Source organism: Crinia signifera, chromosome 1, assembly GCF_055691185.1.
Source record: "Crinia signifera chromosome 1, ASM5569118v1, whole genome shotgun sequence".
Taxonomy (NCBI): domain Eukaryota; kingdom Metazoa; phylum Chordata; class Amphibia; order Anura; family Myobatrachidae; genus Crinia; species Crinia signifera.
Window position 1 is genome coordinate 258,697,012 of NC_139217.1, and position 6,035 is coordinate 258,703,046.

The window sequence follows — 6,035 nt, forward strand, 5'->3', positions numbered from 1 at the left end:
GGCGGCACTTAATGCACTTAATGTATAAGGGCTGGTCGGGGCGGGTTCTCTCACTCACTGCTCTTAGGATCTCTAGGCCGGCCTCCTGGCTACTGTATCACCGCCTCTTGCCAGACATGTCCCACTTTGCACCCAGTGAGTCACTTCACTCACCACGTCCTCCGATAACTAGGCCCTCCTCCTGTCTCCCGAGTCACCGCCTCTTACAGAAGCGTCATGATGGTGCCACCTTGAACTCCACCTCTTCTCCGGAAGCCTCCGTTCCCTGCTTCGGACACTCACACTGTCCTGGATAATACCGGAGCTACTCCCCGTGAACCCGGGTGAGTACCAGTTCACTTTTGGCAAGCTCCCTCAGCACCGCCGGCTGCGCAGCTTCCCTGTCTCTTCCGTTTTCGGCGAAGACTGCGACACAGCCGTTAACGGCTGCCTCTTTTATTCTCAGCCCCGCGTGCCTCACACCAAGTCCTGCTCCCGCACCAGGCAGCTTTATTGAAAGCCTGTTCCCCGCTGACAAACTCCTCTGAGCCCGGGGATCGCAGCCTTTCCCTGCTGCCATCATAAAATGCCCCAGTCTCCTCTGCAGCATGCGGGTCCATAGCCCACGGTACCCCCTAGTGTTAACATGCATCATAGTATGTACATATATACAATTTACCACATTAGGGGCGGTTACACTTTCTTCCGCCCTCTTTTGTATAATGCTTAGAACCACATATGTGCACTTTCTTCTTGGGATCACAAACAACGAATAACATATACACATGTGGCTAAGTGGGTAAATAAAAATGTATAAAGCACAATGGTACGGATATAAATAAATAATGTCTCTAGGTATATGGAAATGCTGCGGTGAGCACCATCTAGTGGACCAATATGGTCTATCGGGAATGTTAAAAGTTTTTATGGAATGTTTTTGGATGCCCATGAATGTTATACTATAGTATTTAGAGGTAAAACACTGGGGTAGAAATATGAGAAATATATAAATTAATGATAATAAGAGATGGAATAAATTAATAGATGCATGGCTGCATATATTTATATATTTACACTGATGGGAATGAGGAGGACCTAAATATTGAATGTGATCGGATATAAGGTATTCATAGAAAAGAGATTATATATACTGATGAATAGTAATGGGGGGGGGGGGTTGGGGAGAAGGGATGAGCTAAAAGGCTCATGTCATCCTCATTCTTTCAGGAATGGGGCGATTTCAAAGTCAATGTTCAATCCATTGGGAGCAAGGGTACCCTTCTTATTAGGGTGGCCAATCCCGGGATCGGCGGGATCCCGGGATTTGGCTCCTAAAACGCCGGGATTTCAATCCCGGGATTGGAGTTTCCAATCCCGGGATTTCGGGATTAGACTGCGCATGCGCAGTCTAATGCCGGCCAGCGTCTGAGCGTGTGCTCAGACACTGCCCGGCTTCTCCCTTCCCCGGCAGTACATCCCTGCGCAGCGTGACGAGTACAGAGGTCACGCTGCGCAGGCCAAGCAGCTGCACAGAGCCCGTGTGGCTCTGTGCAGCATGCGTTTGCCCCTGCCCACCAACCCGGCTGGCTCCCCCTGCCCACCAACCCGGCTGGCTCCCTTGCTTTCCAGTCCCAGCACAGCACTGACCATCACTGACCAGCAGCTGACGGATGTTCAAAGGAGTGAGCCTTGAGCCAACCCTGCCGCGGATTCAGGCGTATGGGAGACACAGGACCGGAAGCGGCACAGCGGAGCGGCAGTGGAGGGGATAGGAGGAAACCAGCAGCATTGTGAGTGTCTATAGAGCTGCCTGGCCCCTCCTCAGACACCCCCCCCCCCCCGCTGCCAACTCACCCGTATAACCTTCATCTCAGACCCGGCACCCGGTCAAAATAAAAAAAATAAAAAAAGCCAAATACATAAAATAAAAAAGGAAGAAGTGTGTGACCGGACCACCCCCCCTTCCCGGTGGCCCTGGCTGCCGGTGATGCCCCCTGCGCTCAGCACAGGGCTCTTACCTCCTTTCCCCTGCACTCAGCACCAGGCCAACAAACTGTACAGCCGCACACACTACAGGAAGCCCAGCACACATACTGAAGCTCGCTGAAGCAGTCCAGCATCCCGACGCGCATAAATTAGAGAGGCCACGGTGCAGACTCCTGTGCCGCCCAGCAGAAAGGATGCCCAGGTCTTCCGTCCTGTGGAGCATGCAGGAGTCACTGAGCGTGGCGGCCCAGCGTAGGTGGGTGTCCTGGCTGAAGGTGGGAGAGGCAGGGCAGCTCAGGTGGCATCACGGCAGCTTTGGTGATCGTTCAGAAGGCCACCACATACACAAAGATGTGCAGGGCCTTCTGAGCGATCACTACAGATTTGACAAGCGGGGCAGTTATACATTGGCGACCCGCTGGGCCGCGCAACTGCATCGCTATGTGGGCTACACACACAGCGATGTCTAACCATTTTCTGAGCGATTCAGTAATATTATGAAAAATCGCTCAGAAAGTGGCTGAATATCGCTCTTTGTGTAGGGCATATTAGGCTGAAGCCAGCATTTCATCTGCTAGGTGTTAGGAAACTGAAACAGAGCTCTGAACTAATAAGAACAGATACTACACTTGATCTTAGCCAAAGGCCTAGAAGCGAATTAGCCCTAGAGTGTGTTTGTTTAGAGGAACACAAATTTCTACTGTGGCATAAACTGATTAAATACTCTTTTGTATTATGTATAACTATGCAAATAAAGATTTAGCAATCATTAGCATGCCTAAGACAAGCAGTGTCTGTGATTGGCATGTGCAATGACTCATTGGAATCCAAAATGAGAAAAGTGATAAAATGCCAGCAGGAGGCATTTAAGACAAACCAGAGATTATAGAAATGTCAAGAAATAAAAATTGGGCAGATGAAAAATTCCTTGTTTTCTCCCAGCTGGGACCAGTTCTATGGGATATGGTTATTAGGTCTACAGCAACTAGGTCGACAAGCATTGGTTTGACACCACTAGGTCGACAGGCAACAAGGTTGACATGGGTCTAGGTCGACATGGGTCAAGGTCGACATGTGTCTAGGTCAACAAGTCCTTAGGTCGATACAAGCATTAGGTCGACATGGGCAAGGTCGACAGTCAAAAGGCTGACATGGAGATTTTCACTGTTTTTTGAGCCGACATGTGCCGACAGGTGGTATTTCATGCCCTACCATCCACTAGGGCATGGTGGGAGAATAAAATAGTGTACCGAGAGTAGCGAGGCACCATGCCCAAAGCATTGCGAGTGAAGCGAGCAATGAGAGGGGATGCGGTGCACTTCAAACTGTGTCCATGTCAACTGTGTTGACATTGGGGTCAAAAAACTGTGAAAAAACCCATGTCAACCATTTGACTGTCGACCTTGCCCATGTTGACCTAATGCTTGTGTCGACCTAATGCCAGGTCGACCTAGACTCATGTCGACCCAATGCTTGTCGACCTAGACGTTGTAGACCTAACAACCCACACCCAGTTCTACAGTGCTTCCTTGTTATACATCTTGCACCTGATTTTTCCAGTAACCATCTCCTTATATGCTGGGTTCATTGGGCTTACTGAGCGAGACCTCAAAACCATTTGACTAGTTGGTATTTATGCTCCATTTGCTCCAATTGCCCACTTTTTGCCTATGTCTCTCATCAGGGCTGGACTGAGACCAAAAACTGGCCCTGGCATTTTGAGCACACAGGCCCACCTGCTTATGACCTCCATTTATGATACTGTGGCACACTGATTATGACACACACACAGTAATGACCATTACATATAAGTCTCACACCGTAATCCCCATTACATATTATGGCACACACTGTAATGCACATTACATATAAGACTCACCCCATTACATATTATGGCACACACTGTAATGCACATTACATATAAGGTTCACACCGTAATCCCCATTACATATTATGGCACACACTGTAATGCACATTACATATAAGACTCACACCGTAATCCCCATTACATATTATGGCACACACTGTAATGCACATTACATATAAGGTTCATACCGTAATCCCCATTACATATTATGGCACACACTGTAATGCACATTACATATAAGGCTCACACCGTAATCCCCATTACATATTATGGCACACACCGTAATGCTCATTACAGAATATGACATCATTCGTTTTGCCCATTACACATTATGACACACCGAAATGCCCATTACATATAAGGCTACACACAGTAATGCCCATTACAGAATATGACAAAATCTACCATTACACATTTTGCCTTTGGAACCATCCCCTTATGCCCCTTTCAAACCCACAAAACCCCCCCGGTATTTTACCGATTTTTAACCGTTTTAAAACGGTAATCTGTGCGGTCTGAAAGGTCCAGAGTGACTTTACCGTTTCCAAAAAATGGTTTTTGGAAACGGTAAAAAAAGCAGGGTCCTACCGTTTCAGACCCTTTTTTGGTGTCTCAACAGGTCTGAAACGGTATTTCACCCCTCCCACTCCCTTGGGCAGCGCAGGGAACTGGAAGGGAATGGTCGCGCTCCCTCCATCCTAGAGCAGTGGCACACCACAGACTAGAGAGAGCCAGCAGCAGCGCTCGCTGTGAGAAGTGCAGGGCGGAGAGAGCCAGCGTGCAGCAGCAGCAGAGCCCTCTCCCCGCTCACCCGCCGCTTGGGGTAAAGACAGCCACCCGCCTGGCATCGCTACACAGAGTGCAGGTCGCTGTCCCCGGGCCACTGCTACACACCCGCGCCGTATACTATGCTGATGACCATGGACGCGCTGAGGGAGATGGATTGCAGCGTACTGAAGAGGCTGCTGAAGAGGGAAGGGATGCCCGCCAGGAGCGGCAGCAGCAGTGTGGGTATCTGGGGCAGCTGCCTGCTCCTGGACTGCAGACAGCGCAGGCTTCATCCTGGGCTCCCTCAATGTCCGCTGCAATACCATCATCAGGCGCAGGGCCAAGGGCTCGGCGAGCCTGGAGCAGATCCTGCCTGTGGGGAGTGCGGGAGAGCTGGAGGTGCTAAACCGGCTGCGCCTCAGGATGTACTCGGCGGCCATTGTGTATGGCGAGCGGAGCCCCAGAGCCGAATGCCTGCAGGAAGACAGCACTGTGTCACTGGTGGTGCAGGCTCTGTGGATGGGCACTGACAGCACTGACATCTGCCCGCTGAAAAGTATGTGCCTGCCCCCAACCCCCATGGGCAGCGCAGGGAACTGGAAGGTAATGATCACGCTGGGGGCAGGGGGTCCCTGCAATGTATGTTAGATCAGTGGTGGGGTCCCTGCAGCGGATGGAAGCTACTCTGCAGGGACACCGCCACTGATCTGACATACGCTGCAGGGACCCCCTGCCCGCAAGCGCGATCACTATCAGGGGCAAGCGCAGGATTTTCAGAAGGTGGTTTCCAGAGAGCGGTGGAGCAAAGCACGGAGATGGACACTTAGGTGACCCAGTATATGCCGGGTCAGTTAAAGTATTATAGATAGACCAAATGTATATAAATAATAATAATAATTATATAATATATATATATATATATATATATATATACATAACAGCAGTGTAAACCCCTGGGCATAGCAATGTATTGGGGCCCCTACCGATCCTCCAGCGGTAGGGGATGCTATGAGCAGAAGCTTTGATGTCCCGCGGGTGGTAGGGGGTATTATATCAACCGCTCAGCATGTAGGGCTCAGTAATTTCCACTAATTACCCCTTTACTACACAGATGGTGGGTGATGAGGTGGGAGAAGGGGGCATTGGGCTGAATGAAGGGGTCCTGATACATAGGGGGACATTTACCAAAATGGATTCGTAGAAAAAAGGTGTATTCGTAGGGAGAAATACACCTTTTTTTTACGAATTTGTATTTTCGGGATTTACAATCCCAAAAACACAACAATTCTTAGTCCTAAAGATGGAACATTCGTATTTGTATTTACAAATACGAATGTCCTACACCATCGATAGGATACGACAGAAATCACCATTCAAAAGAATGGTGGTTCCTGATGAACTAAGCAGCCGTACTGATAATACGGCTGCTAAGTGG

At 49.5% G+C, this 6,035-nt stretch overlaps 1 pseudogene; it reads right to left on the reverse strand.

Annotated features, from left to right (window-relative positions):
* Positions 1-2,476: 2,476 nt before the first annotated feature.
* On the reverse strand, positions 2,477-2,623 carry LOC146045201 (U2 spliceosomal RNA; annotated as a pseudogene).
* Between the last annotated feature and the right edge of the window lie 3,412 nt (positions 2,624-6,035).